This window comes from Meriones unguiculatus, chromosome 5 (genome assembly GCF_030254825.1).
Source record: "Meriones unguiculatus strain TT.TT164.6M chromosome 5, Bangor_MerUng_6.1, whole genome shotgun sequence".
In the NCBI taxonomy this organism is placed as follows: domain Eukaryota; kingdom Metazoa; phylum Chordata; class Mammalia; order Rodentia; family Muridae; genus Meriones; species Meriones unguiculatus.
In genome coordinates, this window is record NC_083353.1 from 397,386 (window position 1) to 413,251 (window position 15,866).

The 15,866-nt window shown below is 39.8% G+C and overlaps 1 protein-coding gene and 1 non-coding gene across 6 annotated transcripts in view; one reads left to right on the top strand and one right to left on the bottom strand.

Moving 5' to 3' along the window:
• Exoc6b (exocyst complex component 6B) overlaps positions 1–15,866 on the top strand; it is a 436,866-nt gene that overhangs the window by 39,165 nt on the left and 381,835 nt on the right. The gene's annotated exons all lie outside the window — the stretch shown is intronic.
• On the bottom strand, positions 8,982–9,082 carry LOC132654452 (small nucleolar RNA U13). Its single transcript, XR_009592094.1, has one exon. It is a non-coding gene; the product is annotated as a small nucleolar RNA U13 (small nucleolar RNA).

The following is a 15,866-nucleotide window of genomic DNA, read 5'->3' on the forward strand; positions in this document are numbered from 1 at the left end:
TTAAGTTGTGGGGAAACTGTTTATTTTCTTCTAGTTTCTTCTCTTCGGGATTCTATTTCTTATATCTGTAATTTATGTTACTTAGCACCCATAAAACTGTCAAAAGCTGATTTTTTTTTCTTTTTTTTTTTTTTTTTAACCTCTTAGTCATGGCCTTTTGCTTGATTCCTTTCCTGGGAACTTGAGCCTCCTCTGCACAGAGTTGGCAAGTGTCTAGAGGCCAAAAAGAAGTGACTGAAGAGTATTGGCTCCCTGCTTCTCATCTTCCTTTCCTGTCCAGTATATTGTTCCTTTAATGTTTGGTTCCCTGAGCATCTCTCAGTTAACTAAAAAAGAACATCACAAACAGATACAGAAGTTCTTTAGGGGATCAGTATAGATTGGAGTTCGGGAAAGGAAAGATTCAAGAAAGAGGTTTCCTGCAAATGAGAGATATCAATAAAAAAAGAAGAGCCAGACAGTGTGTCCCACACTTTTTTTTCTCTCCCCTCTCCCTTTCCCCCTCTCCTTCCCCTCCTCCTTCCCCTCTCCTTTTTCCTCTCCCTCTCTCCCTTTCTTTCCTCCCCCCCTCCCCATTCTGATAGGCGTAAGGTGAAATCTCAGGGTGATTTTGATTTGCCTTTCCATGATGACTAAGGATGGTGAGCATTTCTTTAAGTGTTACTCTGCCATTTGGTATTCCTCTATTGAGAATTCTGTTTAGCTCTGTACCCCATTTTTAATTTTTTTGATGTTAATTACAGTTTATTCACTATGTATCCCAGCTGTAGCCCCCTTCCTCATTCCCTCCCAATTCTATTCTCCCTCCCTCATCTCCTCCCATGCCCCTCTCCAAGACCTCTGATAGGGGAGGTCCTCTTCCCCTTCCATCTGACCCTAGCTTATCAGGTCTCATCAGGACTGGCTTCATTGTCTTCCTCTGTGGCCTGGTAAGGCTATTCCCCCATTAGGGGGAGGTAAACAAAGAGCCAGCCACTGAGTTCCTGTCCCTGTTCCCATTACTAGGGAACCCACTTTTGGATACTGGGATGTTGTAGCTACATCTGTGCAGGGGTTCCAGGTTATCTTCATGCATGGTCTTGGTTGGAGTATCAGTCTCAGAAAAGACCCCTGGGCCCAAATTTCTTATATACCCCCATTTTTAAATTGGATTATTTGATTTGTTGCTGTTTAACTTCTTGAGTTCTTTGTATATTGTGGATATTAGCCCTCTGTCAGATACAGGGTTGTTGAAGATCCTTTCCCAATCTGTAGGCTGTCATTTTGTTCTGAGGACAGTATCCTTTGCTTTGCAGAAACTTTTCAGTTTTATGAGGTCCCATTTATTGATTGTTGATCTTAGAGCCTGTGCTGTTGGTGTTCTGCTCAGGAAGTTGTCTCCTGTACCAATGAGTTCCAGGCTCTTCCCACTTTTTCTTCTAACAGATTTAGTGTGTCTAGTTTTATGTTGAGGTCTTTGATCCTGTTGGACTTTAGTTTTGTTCAGGGTGATAAATTACCAACATAACTCTTTACAGACCTTAAAAGAAAAATTGTCAACTTCATATGGAATAACAAGAAACCCAGAATCACTAAAACAATCCTCTACAAGAAAAGGTCTTCTGGAGGTATCTCCATCCCTGATCTCAAGCTGTACTATAGAGCAACAGTAATAAAAACTACATGGTACTCGCATAGAAACAGAATGGTGGATCAATAGTATCAAATAGAAGACCCAAAAATAAACCCACACACTTATGAACACCTGATTTTTGACAAAGAAGCCAAAACCATACAGTTAAAAAAAAGATAGCATCTTTAACAAATGGTGCTGGTCTGACTGGATGTCTACATGTAGAAAAATGCAAATAGATCATCCATCCTTATCGCCCTGTACTGCCTGTTTTATTTCATATTTGGTGTAACACCTAAGTGGACACATAGATTTTATAATTTTCATACATGTTTGTCATTACTATTTATTGTAGTGTCTGGTGTATTCCTTCATTAATTACAGTATAGGCTCCCTCAAAGGGAAACATTTTAAACTTCTTTTTGTTCTTCGTAAATACATATCAAATGCAACAACATATGATTGAAAATTGTCTCGACCATGCAGCATTTCCAATACTGATAAAATTTTGAGAAAATTTCTATTTGATTTTCTGAGGCCAACTGATCCAACTGATTGTTTTAGTTAGTTATTTAGTAGTGATATTTCTCTTCCCTTTTAAAAGTTTATTTTTTTCCATTTTGGTGCAACTTAAACATTAAAAAAAATGGTTATTCCTCATTAGTTGAATAGTCACATTAATCCACTCATTGAAGAACTAGAATAAGATAGTGCTATTTCATAGCCTTTAGATTGTCCTAAATGTGAAATCTTGGGGAAGTAATAAATTTCTGTCTTTGTTGCTTTGGTGATGATTGGGCCCATGTCAGATCATCAGTATTGTTAGGTTAGGGTTAATCTGTGTGGTGTTCAGCTTCCCTAAGGAAGCCATGTGACCTCTTCAGGCTGAGTGATGTGCATACACCCTGGTACCAAGGTAGGTTTCTAAGAGATTGCAGTCATAGATCTCTTGAGCCTTTATAGCCTGTTAGTTCTCATATTGAACTAATCACACAGTTTTGGTGAGTTTAGCTTTTTCAGAGAGATGTCACTTAACCACGTTATCATGAAAAATTTAACAATATTGAAGTAGTGTTTCCGAAATTTTTATTTTTCAGTGATAATTTTATTGTTTGAGTTTTGTTAGCATTCATTCTGTTCAATTTTATTTAGGTCATTTTAAGACCTTTCTTGACCTAAATTCGTATAATTTTTCCCACATTTGATTATTTTTTGCAGTCATAGGAATAAAATCAGTTTTGTTTGATTTGTATGGTTGTCCATACGTTTGATTTCTTGGTTCGGGTATTAAGAAAAATATTGAACAGAGTGGATACTAAGGTGCCTCTGTGTAGGCTGATAACAAGACTGGACTCCAGCCATTAACCTTTCCTGGTCTTAGAACAAAAGGCTGCCTAGGAAGGCTCTCTGCACACTAGGACAGGCGGACGCAATGGCGTCCAGTCAGAGGTTCTAGATGCTGACATTTGAAAAGAATTCTTGGTGCAGCATCTGTGTTCTCAAATTATGAATTGTCTTAAGATTGCTTTTTCAGGGAAGGATCATATGAGAGGGAGGGGAAACAAAATATTTTGTTTATAATTTGCAGTAAAGATGATTTATTATAGTTTAATATTAAACAGCTCTGTAGGCACAAAATTTATCTCACTTGGTTCTAACTGGTGTTTCTCTCTGACACATGGTGTGCATCAACTGTCCTTCCAACTTGAAAGAGCAGAGAGTTCACTGACGCAATCCTTTGTTCTAGGGGAATTGTTTCCATTGTGCCTTCAAAAGGGAGGGACATGAAAAGCCTTGGCTCATGGCAAGTTCTTTCCAACTTAGACACAGTTGGGGGCTGAACACTGGCCTGAGAAAGTGTGGTCTATTTCCTCAACTTTGTTAAAGGTTGAACATTAATGTTTTCACATTTCTCCTTAAAAAATTGTACACTAGAAACTTTTCATTTAAGTGTTCCTATTTTCCAGGGTTCTTCCTTAGATTCTAGAAGTTGCTTTGATTACTTTCCTTCTCCATAGCAAATCTGCTTGAGAAGGTTGAATGACAAATCACTATCCTGAAAGGTCTTAAAAGACTAGAATAATTGACTATGATTGTAATAGCTAGTAAATCATAGGTTCATAGTAACAGTGAATGCATGTAGCAATATATAAATATATACTCACATCACATCAGTATAGGTGCCATCTATAACATGATATGACTGTGGACAAGCATGTCATTAGGTTGTTTTTAGTAGAAGCCAAGTAACCAGGAGAGAGATGTTACAGACCTAGTTTGACTGCTTTTGCTTTAGAATTTGCTAGTATTAAGCCAGGCAGAGGCAGGCAGATTGCTGAGTTTGAGACCAAGCTGGTCTACAGAGCAAGTCCCAGGACAGCCAGAGCTACATAGACAAATCCTCTCTCAACCCCACCACCACCACCAAAAAAAAAAAAAAAGGAATTTACTAATATTTACAGGATGCATTTTGTTCCTGACATTGTTGTTAGTGCGTCAGTTGTATTTCTCTTTTTGTGTGCACACAGCTGCTTGAAGTGTCAGCCATTTTAAATCTGCATTTCCCTGAGCTGGGATTTGAAGTATAGAAAAACTCAATAGCTTGCTCATGGTCACCAGCTAATAAGTAGCAGAAATAAGACTTGAATCTAAGAAGTCTGGCTTTGTAGCCTGTGCTATTGACCATTGAGCCTCATGGCCCATCTTGTGCTTTAAGAATAGACCCTACTGGAACTTGCCCTGAGAGGAACTGTGTTGAAATGTACTTATGTGTAGGATATTTGAATAATTTTTAAGGTGGTTTACCATGGACCGGGGAAGGGAGGGATTAGGATCTAATTTTTGTAGGATTTTGAGGGCAAAACTAAGACATGAGGAAAATTTTAAGGAAGAAAAATTTAGTTTTAAGAACTTTGCAATTGCTATTGATATGGGATTGATTGCTGTGTAGTGAATGGACTTCATACTAGACTTCATATGCTGGACTAGTTGTTGATGGAGAGATCTTGAAAAAGTTGTCATGCAGTGAAACTAGATTGTATCGCCTCTGAGATTCTTCTTTTCCTATAAGTTGCTGTTCTAAACAGAAGCCATTGAAATAATTGTTCTTTGGGTTGTCCTCAAAGGGGGCGGGAGAGGCTGATTTGTTATCTAATGGAAATGTGTGTGCTGGTTTAACTTTGGTCTAAACTATGAAAGTTTAATTTTTTTAAAATTTAACTCACGTTTATTTTGAGACAGACTCACAGTGTAGCCCTGGCTAGCCTTGAACTTGTGATCTTCTTGCTTTTTCAGTCTCTTGGGTTCTACGATTACAGGCTGTCCTGGACCTACTTTGTAGTGTTCTATTTCTGTGAAGAGGTATCTTGACTTCCGCAACTCCAATGAAAGAAAACATTTAATTGGGGGCTTGCTTATAGTTTCAGAGAATTAGTTTATTATTGTGGCAGGGAACATGGTGGCACACAGGCTGATATGGTGCTGGAGAAGTAGCTGAGAGCTCTACATCCAGATCCACAGGAAGAGAGAGACTGGGCTTGGCATGGGCTTTTGAAACTTCAAAGATCACCCCGGTTGAACTACTTCCCCCAACAAGGCCACACTTCTCAATTCTTTTCAAGTAGTGCTGCTCATTCCTTGATGACTAAGCATTCAAATGTATGCACCTGTGGGGCTATTCTTATTCAAACCAACACAGTTATATTTGAGGGATAGCTGATTTACTACATGTAAGATGTTCAGCTGACATCTTGACACAAATTTGAAAGATATTTCTTTTTATTATGAGGTAGAAATGTTTGAGTTAGGTGTATCTTTTTCACTTTTAATGTCATTGGAACAGTAAGATTGCCTAGCTTAAACTAATGTCATAGGATTACTTTTTCTGTGCTTTTTGTGTGGCTAGCAATGTACTCCCTTCACCCCCCCCCCCCGCCATGTTCTTTGAGCTGCCACACATTCACTTTGAATTTAGACAAATACACACTAGCACCTTTTCAATACCATACCACATTCAGGTGTAAACTGATCTAGCTCTTCCTCATGACACCAGGTAAGAGTTCCTTGTGTACTCTTATGATGACAGAAGGGCTTAATGGAGTGTTCAATCCAGGCCAGACTAAAGTTATAAAAATTGGTAGGTAACAGAACACTGAGGATTGTTTCTATTGTTATGTGGGGCTGGTTGGGTACTGATGCTTATCATTATGATAGAGAGTTCTTGGCTATTTCCACAGCCTTCCAAATACAAATCTTTAATAAACACCACCCTGTTGCTCTTCTTGTGGAGCTTCTGTCCCCTCCAGGTCTTTCATATTCCCCTTCTTTCATAAGAGCAACAGAACCAAAAAATCTGGGCACAGGGGTCTTTTTTGAGACTGATACTCCAACCAAGGACCATGCATGGGGATAACCTAGAACTACTGCACAGATGTAGCCCATGGCAGCTCAGTGTCCAAGTGGGTTCCATAGTAATGGAAACAGGGGCTGTCTCTGACATGAACTCAGTGGCTGGCTCTTTGATCACCTCCCCCTGAAGGGGGGAGGGGCAGCCTTACCAGGCCACAGAGGAAGACAATGCACACAGTCCTGATGAGACCTGATAGCCTAAGGGTCAGATGGAAGGGGAGGAGGACCTCCCCTATCAGTGGATTGGGGGAGGGGCAAAGGAGAAGAAAAGGGAGGGAGGGTGTGATTGGGAGGGGACAATGGAGGGGGCTACAGCTGGGATACAAAGTGAATAAAATGTAATTAATAAAAAAATGCAAAAAAAAAAAGCAAAAACCAAAACACCACCCTGCCTTTCCCTTAAAAAACAAAACCAAACTTTGCCAATGAGTTTTTTTTCTCTCTTTTGAGAGTTAACTTTGTAATTTGGAGCTTATAACCACGCTGTTTGGAAGCTGCTTCCATTGTTGCAGCCTGATTGTCCATGGTTTAATCATCAGTAGTTTTGAAGGAAGGCAGGAGAATTGAAAGAGAGAGAGAGAGAGAGAAAGAGAGAGAGAGAAAGAGGGAGAGAAAGAAAGAAAGAGAGAGAGAAAGAAAGAAAGAAAGAAAGAAGAAAGAAAGAAAGAAGAAAGAAAAAAAAGGCAGCAGGCTTCTTACTACCATAAAAAATTTCCACCTGGAAGCAATTTTTCCTAAAAGCCCTTAGGGACTGCTGTTACCCTCCCCCTTAGCTTGGTAGCAAGGACTAGAAACACCAGCTCCCCTTAGAACCAGGCTTTGTTGCTCCCAGCTTCCAGAAGGACTAGAGGAAAGCTAGGGAAATGACAAATTATTCCCAGACACTCCTATAAGGAATTCCCTTGAGCCTTCTTTCTTCTTGTCCTCAGGTTCTTTTTGCATTAACATTTTAGCTGAAGTACAGATTACTTACAATAATAGGACTTCATTTACTTTTAGTGAGATTGTGTGCTGTCAACTCTAGCGCTTGTCCTTGTGGAAGTTGGCACATCTTTGGGCTCTGCCATAGGCCTTTTGTCACTTTGTAAAGCCTTCTCTGTGGAGTGTAGGCAGTGTTTCAGGTGTGAGCTCTCAAGAAACTCATGGTCTTTTGAGAGAGAAAGATGTAAAGAAATCATCTGTATGTCGTGTTCAGTGTACCATCCTTTCAAAAATGTAAACAAATGAACAAACTTTAAGCAAAAGAATATTTTCCCTTCACCAGTGAATGTCCTTAATGGTGCCCATTCATTCTGAAGTCTGTTTTCCTGTGTAACTGGAGGATAGAATGAAGTGTTTGGGTAAGTGGTGGGATAGTACTTTTGGTGGAATTTATCCCCAACTGCCCATGGCTTTCTAAGGTCAAGGTCAGTTTAGATTTTTATTGTCAATATGAGGGTTAGGTGGTAAATGGCGATACCATGGCTGTGAAGGAATAACTCACCCTATACCACTCCAAGTGAAACCAAAAGTTTAAACAGATTTTAAAGTAGATTGCTTCAAAAAACAGACTTACTGCATGCTCTCACATAGTAATTTTTTTTAATTACATTTACGTGTATGTGTCTATATGTGTGTCACGTGGTTGGGGTCAGAGGATGATTTGCTAGTTTTGATTCCTTCCTTCTATTATATGGGTCCCAGAAGTGTAATTCAGAGTGTAGGGCTTAGTAGCAAACCTTATACCTGCTGAGCCATCTTGCTGGGCCTATCTATTTGCTTTTGGCAGCAATTTTGTAATTTTCTCAGTTTTGGCATTAAATATTTAATGTTTTCTCTTTGTTTTGGGTTAAAAGTTTACCATTTTTAAAAACTATATCAGATTTATGTTTAATTTATACATACCATTTTTTAAGTCTGGGTAAATATGATTCATAGTTTGTGTTTCTTTTGATTCTTTCAAAGCTTTTTTTTTTTCCTGTCCATGTTCTAAGATTTATTTATTTATTTTAAACTTAATTCCATTTTAAAGAAATTTTATTTCTCAGAAGTCTTAGAAATGTGTGTTAAAGTGTGTTTCTATAGAGAATATTTAAGTTCAATCAGTTATCTGTGGACATTGGGGAGGAGATTGCTTCTAAAATAAATAACAGTTGTTATTCATGAGATGATATTTTACCGTGTTTCCTGGGCTGAGCTTGACTTTGAGATCAAGTGATGGACCCATCTGCTTCTGACTTCCGTAATGCTAGGATGAAAGAAATGTACCTCCATACCTGGCACTAACATGAAGAATTTGACATGTTCCCAGACTGCACAGATACTAATAGTATGATTCTGTTCTTTGGTTTAAAATGACTGGAAATTTTTCTTCTGCAACCAGAATCAAAGGAGGGAGGTTTCCTTGCAGGCTTCTTTTACTTCACTGAGAGATCTTGGTTTTATTCATTCCGAGGCCCTCTCATTTGATTCCTGTTCCTTCTTACTCCAACCACTGGAGATGTCTTTTATTTTCTTTCCTGTGAAATCATGCGCTAATGGTCTAGAATTAATCTAGATTATTTAGATTTCCTACCAGAAGCATTCTTCGTAGTGTGTCTAATGCTTTGTATTGCTCACAGGGAGCATCGGCTTAGTTTGCTACTTTGTTTTCTATCATTTCCTTTTGGGTGGAAAGAACTTTATTAGCTTTTATCTGTCCCAGAAGGTCTTGAGTGCTATGGACTTAGTTATGGAGTTTTAAATTGTTCTGGTTGGCTTAGACTTACTGTGGAGAACAGGCTGGCCTTGAACTTGCAGTGATCCTCCTACTTTTGTCTTTGATTGTGTTTTATCTGGATTTACAGATATACACCTGGCCATGTTTTTTTTTTTTTTTTTAACAAATTAGTTTTTATTTCTTTAAAGACAGGGTCTCACTGTATTCCAGGTTGGCTGACTATGTACCTCAGGATCTTAGGCATGCAGGCTCCTTAAGTGTGCATTTCAAGTGGGTAATGTACCCTACTTGAAGGCTAGAGGGAGGTGTGTGTCCCACAATGATGTGAATACTTAATCATCATGCTTATGAACAAAAAAAAGGCTCCTGCCTCAACTACTGTTTATTTCTCATCTTATAATTACCATCATTCATAGTTTAACTAAAAAAAGAAAAAAAAAGCAATGAAATTAATCCTTTTTCCTTTAATACACATTTGTACAAAGGACAAAATGAAGCCTCTGACAAATTTTGTTGAGCCTTTATAGCTTTAGCTACTGTTGTTGATGATGGGGATGATTTGTACCAACAGGATATTACCCAGGTTTTAGTTATGACAGTTTCTGTATCCTTAATTTGGACTGTCCTTGCTTTCATTACTTTATTTCCTGTTTGATTTCTGTTGTTAATTTGATGGATGTTTTGTGACAAATTCTTTTCTTCTGAGACTTTCTAGTTATATTTAACCCAAGTCACATTCTTTGGAAGGCTCTTTGGCTAGGTGTCAGCTGTGCCATCCTGTTTTTAACCTATCCTTTTGAAAGTGCCCAACTTTGGCTTCCCTTACTGCTTGAGGCAGAATTCCCTCATAGCATTCTCTCGGGTATATGGGCTGTCTTGGTGAAGCCAGTCAGATACATTGGAATCTGCAAAGAAAGAAAAAGGACTGCAGTTTGTTTGCTCTCATGTGGTGTCACGAAAACAGTTGGATATTATATTAGCTGCTTTTTGTATTGCTTTGGTCAAATACCTGACAAGAAGTAACTTCAAGGAGGAAGGCTTTGTTTTGGTTTATAATTCAAGGGAATATAGTCCACCATGGTGGACAAGGCACAGTGCCAAGAGTAGAAGGCAGTTGGTTATGTTGCACCACGGCCAGAAAATACTCTGGCTGGCCATGTCAACCTGGGAGAGAAGAGCCTGAAAACGAGGTGGACTAAAGTCTCATGCAATAGACAACTTTATTCATCGCATCAGACAGTTTATATCCTGAGGGTATTCTTGAGGGTTAAGCAAGGTCATATGAACAAAGGTCACATGATTTTAAACTGTATAAAGTCAGGAGTACAAGTCCTGCTTGGAGACATAATTATGAATTCTAATGGGTAAAATGATGGGTATTCTAAAGTAAAGGCTGCTTCTGTTATTACACCTTGGAGGGGCACAAAAACATTCCAAGAACAGCCCATGTTATGGAGGAACAGAAATTACAAGACTCTTGTCTTGTTTATTTGAAGATTTCTCACAAGGTCTCCGAAATCTGCTCAGACACCTTCACTTATGGACCATGTTCTGACAATTAGATCCTGGTATTTGAATGACAAAAACAACAACAACAACAACAACAACAACAACAACAACAAACAAAAAGGGAGAGGGCATGACTACTCCTAGATATGATGGAGGAGAAAGCTTATTATAGATAAAAAGGAACATAGTTAGAGGTAGGGACATCTGGGATAGTCCAGAGTGGACATGACCCTGAGCCATGGAGGGGAGAGGGGAAAAGCAGCCCACCAAGACCAAGAGACTGGCCAAGAGACTAAAGTGAAGGGCTGGGTAACCAAATGGCTGGATTGTATAGGGAAGGGGAGCTGAGGGGGGAGGGGGAGAGGGGAAAATGCTAGCCATACCTTGCAACAGGTATGGACTTAGGGATGCAGAGAACCTGGTGGCCAGGTGTGCTTTGGTGTGTTAAACAGACACCTCAGCTGGCTCAGTTTCTTCCCAGCTGTTCTGAGCTTGTAGGTTGAGCCCCCTTTGCTTGTGTTTGTGTGTCTAATGGCCTTTCACAGGGGTTGCCTAAGACCACCAGAAAAACAGGTGTTTTACATTTCCATTCACGATGGTAGCAAAGTTAGAGTTACAAAAAATAATTTCATGGTTGGAGGTCACTACAACACGAGGAACTGTATTAAAGGGTTACAGCATTAGGAAGGGTGAGAACACTGCTCTCTCTAGCTGTGAGATGGTAATCCTTTACCTATTGGTTAACCTAATCTAGAAATTGCATTTAAAGACATCCCAGAGGCCTGTCTCCTACGTTCTTCGAGACAAGTTGACAGAGCAACAGTCAACTTCCAGGCCCTGTGAAAGCGCCTGGAGATAAAATGAGTAAGGCAGTCTCAAGGGGAGACTGATGTTCTATTGTGGGGAGACTGACAATTGAACAGACCATCAGAATATACTTTAATAAATTCTATGAGGGCAGATAGTTACAAAGGAGGTGGCATGAAAGACTGTAAGTGATTAGAAATTAGAAATTCTTTCTCAGAAGAATTAAGGTGCTGGCTGTGGTTTTAAGAGTGGATGAGGTTTACTTTGAAATAGAAGAAAAGAGGAAGGGTGGTGGAGGCTGGAGACTGGAATCCTCAAGTAATGGAGACTGATTGCTGTCTGTCTCTTTGATTTGCCTGCTACCTTTGCAAACTGCACAGCATTCTGTCATTGAGGATACTTTACTATGCAAATAGCAGAATATAGAGGAAAAGTGGCTTAAATAATTGGAAATTGATTGACTAATATAGAGTATTCCATGGTCCAGGATTCAGGTGTTCTCCACCCTTTCTCCTTTCTAAGCCCAGGTTATTGGCACCATTTCCTCTCCTTTAGGGTAGTTGTTTCACTTGCTTATAAGCGTATTATTTTCACAGGGAAGTGTTTGAAGTAGAAAAAACAATTTCTTTTCCTGCATCCTCCAGGGGCCATAACACTTGCTTCCCCAACTTTGGCCTTTCACGAACAGATTTCTCTCCTCAGTGGCGAGTGTTGTATCATACATCCTCGTGTTAACTGAGCACTGACAAGGTAACTTAGTGTTTATCTCTTGTGGTAGATAGGAAGGTGAAACATCAGATAGGGTTAGGACTCCTCAAACAGAAAAAGTTAGTAGTTGCTGTGTAGACACAGCTAATCCCCAACTGATCCTGCAGTGGAGTTCCCCCACCCCCACCACTTCTCTTTTAGGCAGGGTTTCTCTGTGTAGCCCTGTCTGTCCTTCTGTCCTGGAGCTTGCTTTCTAGACAGGCCTGCTTCTTCCTCCCCAGTGCTGGGGCTAGAGGTGTACACCACCACCCAGCTCCCACTCCACCTCTTCAGCAAGGTCTTCCTTTTCATTTCAGCCCTGTGCATCACCCTCTATGGCTCCTTAGCCTTTGGAAAAACAGATGGAAGCTGATTTTGGCTTTATACAAGTCCTACAATTCGGTAGTGGTTTAGTGTAGAAGAATGGTAATTATTTGTTAAATTCAAATTTCAAGTGGTACTTTATTAGTTAAAAGCTTTTTAAAATATGCTTTTGAAATCTAGGTGGGAAAAGGGTACAGAACCATTGTGTATCGAAGTGTATTATTAGTAGTACACACTAGGACACACACATAGACTTTGTGTAAAAAACCTGTTTATTAGGGAGGTTATGGAAATCAGACTCTTTAGGGCACCATTTTACTTGAGTCAACATTAGACTATTAAAAATCACTGTTAATTTCTAAGCATTTCTTCTTGCTTACTTTTTCCAGTACTAGAATATTCTTGTGATAACATAGATAAGTAACTCCCCAACTATGATTATTTGTTCCATAGTCCTGTTTAACTGTGATGTATGTTGTGTCAGAAGCACAGAGAAGTACAATAATATTTCTAAGAGTTGACTTCTTTTTTTTAAAGATTCTTTTATTTTTATTTTTATTTTTTTTGGGGGGGGACACAGTCTTAGGTAGCCCCTGCTGGCTTCAAAGTTGTTGGATGGCCTTGAACTCCTGAGATCCTGCTGTCTCGGTGGGCCTCTCTAATGTTGGTATAATGGGCATGTGCCACCATGCCCAGTTTTATGCAGTTCTGGGGCTTTCTGTATGTAAGGCTACATTCTACATCCCCTGCTACATCCCCTGCCCTGGACCCACAGATTTGATCAAATGCAGTTTTTAGATGTTTTTCAGCTGTCTGTTTTATTTGGTTATATCAAATTCATGTTTTAAGGAATATTAGAAATTGGTCATCACTAGATGGCAGTCTTTCTCCACCTTAAGTCATTTGTTCAGAAGGAAAAATAGCACAATATTTATTTAAAATCAGTGCTGACTGCCAGTAGAAAGCTAACAGTAGATCTCTTAACTTTTCTAGAGTTTAAGAATTATTTATTTTTGCCTTTTATATCTGATAGGTCCGTTGGTTATTGATGGCTTATGCTGAAGAGTCAGTGTGGACTGTAAAGTCTGTTCACATTTGCTTTGTACTGTGGGAGAAGCAATTTGTAATTAAAGACACAAAAAAGTGTGTTTTTACCTGCCTCTGATGGCCACATGGAAACTATGTATCCTTTTCACTTGCATGTACACAAAGAATTCAAACAGAACCAGGGAGTTATGTATTTCCACAAAAATGCAAAATAAAGGGTACCCTAAACACCATCAACTTTCCTTCATTTGAATGGGTGTGTTTTAGATTTGAATTCTCTCTCTCTCTATATTTTTGATATTGCCATATTGTCCTGACTGGCTTGGTACTGATCACTGTGTAGCTCGGGCTCCTGCCTCAGCTTCTGGAAAGGTAGGATTACAGGCCTGGGTGCTCTGTACCAACCAATTCTTATTTTAATTTTAAAACTTCTTAATCTGAGGGCTCACTGTAAACCTAGAAAGTTACTCAACATCATATTGGAAGAGAGTGTTAAAATTATAAGTATTCTAAGTTTAAACTTTGTGACACTGATAAGGAAATTAAAACTACTATCTGCTGTCTTCAAAATGTTTGCTCCTTCTCATTATTTGCCTGGACTGGAAAGCACATGCTCAGCTAGTACTTCAGGGAAATTGTAATTGATTGCTGTTTCCTACTTTGTAAATGAGAAAACGCTGAAGGTCAGAGAGATTATATGAATTGGCCAAAGATGTAGCTAATTACAGTGCTAAGACCAAGGCCCCACAATACGGCGTCTAATAGCCACATTTTCTTACTTTGATTTTTAGTATATATATATATTCATTACAATTTATTCATTTGTCCCAGCTGCAGCCCCTCCCTCATCTCCCCCTAGTCCCACCCTCCTCCCACTTCTCCCTCTGTGTTCTTTCCCTAGTCCCCTGTTAGGGGAGGACCGCCTCCCCTTCTCTCTGGCCCTAGCTTATCTGGTCTCATCAAGGCTGGCTGAATCATCTTCCTCTGTGGCCTGGTAAGGCTGCACCCACTGGGGGGGGGGTGATCAAAGAGCTGGCCACTGAGTTCATGTCAGAGACAGTCCTGTTCTCCTTACTAGGACACCCATTTGGAAACTGGGGTCCTTTGAACAGGGCTCTAGGTCCTCTCCATGCATGGTCCTTAGTTGGAGTATCAGTCTCTGCAGGGCCCCCTGCGCCCAGGTATTTTGGCTCTGTTTTTCTCCTTGTGGAGCTCCTGTCCCCTCCAGGTCTTTCTATCTCTCTTCTTCCATAAGGATTCTGGCCCTCTGCCCAAAGTTTGGATAGGAGTTCTTTTTTCTTTAGAGGAAATCCAGGGAGGTATTATTTAAATAAATCTAAGTTCTGAATATCTCCTTTTATTTTTATGGTTTATGGCGGCCTCTCATTTAGTTAGGCTTGACTTGGATTCCTCATCGTCCTGTCTCAACTTCCCATTGGCTGGAATTATGTACTGGTCCACCATACCGGCTCCTGAATTTTCTGAACTTTGGGATTTTTTTTCTCCCTCAAGTTTGTCCTTTATCTTTGGAGAGAACGAATGAAAAAATTTCCTGGTAGAACCTAATGTAGAAGTTATTGCTGAGTCAGAACATAGAAATCAAAAGTTTTTTTTTTTTAAATGAATAATACCAGTTTCTGTCTTTAAGGGTTTTTCAGTGACCCTCCTAGTGACCTCCCTTCCCAGTTTTCTACATGACAAGGAATATGAGTATCTTCACTTAGAAGATTCTTTTCCTTTTCTTTCCAAGGGGAAGGGTTAAGCTTCAGTGGTAGGTTCTGTCTTGTGTGTTCTTGATGGCTCTTGTAAAATCATCCACTTGGAGGGCTGCTTACAATTTTTTTCATCTTTTCTTCCCAAGAAAGGGGAATGAATTTTAATGGCTGTGTTTTTACTGAAGTCAGTGTTGAGAATTTTCACTGAAATGTGGGCATGCGTGTGTGTGTGTGTGTGCTTAATTTTGGGTACTGGAACTGACATGCATAGGAAAATAAACTTTCTTATGCAGAGGATAAGTACATGATAATTCTGTAGCACACATCACTCCATATATAGAAAACATGGGCAGGTAGCAAGTATGTGTTTGCTGAAGGAGTGTTAGGGATGTCCCAGTCAGTGTGCTGGTTCGTGGTTCTGCATTGACGCTGATTCCAGGAGACCTCAAGAAACATGGTCCTCCAGTTAAAGTAGGGGCTTAATGGAGGTCAGATGATCGTTGGAGTGTCGGCTGAAGTCTGATTCACAGTTAGGTCCAGTTGGTCTCCAAGCTCATCCTGTGGTCATATACCTCCCCACCCCCAATGTATAGTTGGGATAGATATATTTAGAAGTTGGCAAAATTCTTGCACTTGTTCCCTGACCTGTGGGCTATTATGGTTGTGGTTGTAAAGGCTAAACGCCTTTAGAGCTGCTTGTTCCAGGAACACTAGTGAATCAAGACCAGTATTGCATCCCTAAAGGAATTGCAGAAATTAGTGCCATTATCAAGGACTTGAAAGATGCCTGGTGGAGAATGACAGCTGACTATCAAAAACTTTGTCAAGGAGTGACTCCAATTGAAGCCGCTGTACCAGATGTGATATTCTTTCTTAAGCAGGTTAACACATCTCTTGATACATGGTGTGCAGCAACTGACTTAGTAATTGCCTCTTTTCTCTATGCCTGTCTGTAAGGACCATCAGAAGCAATGTGCTTTCAGTTGGCAAGGGCAGCGGT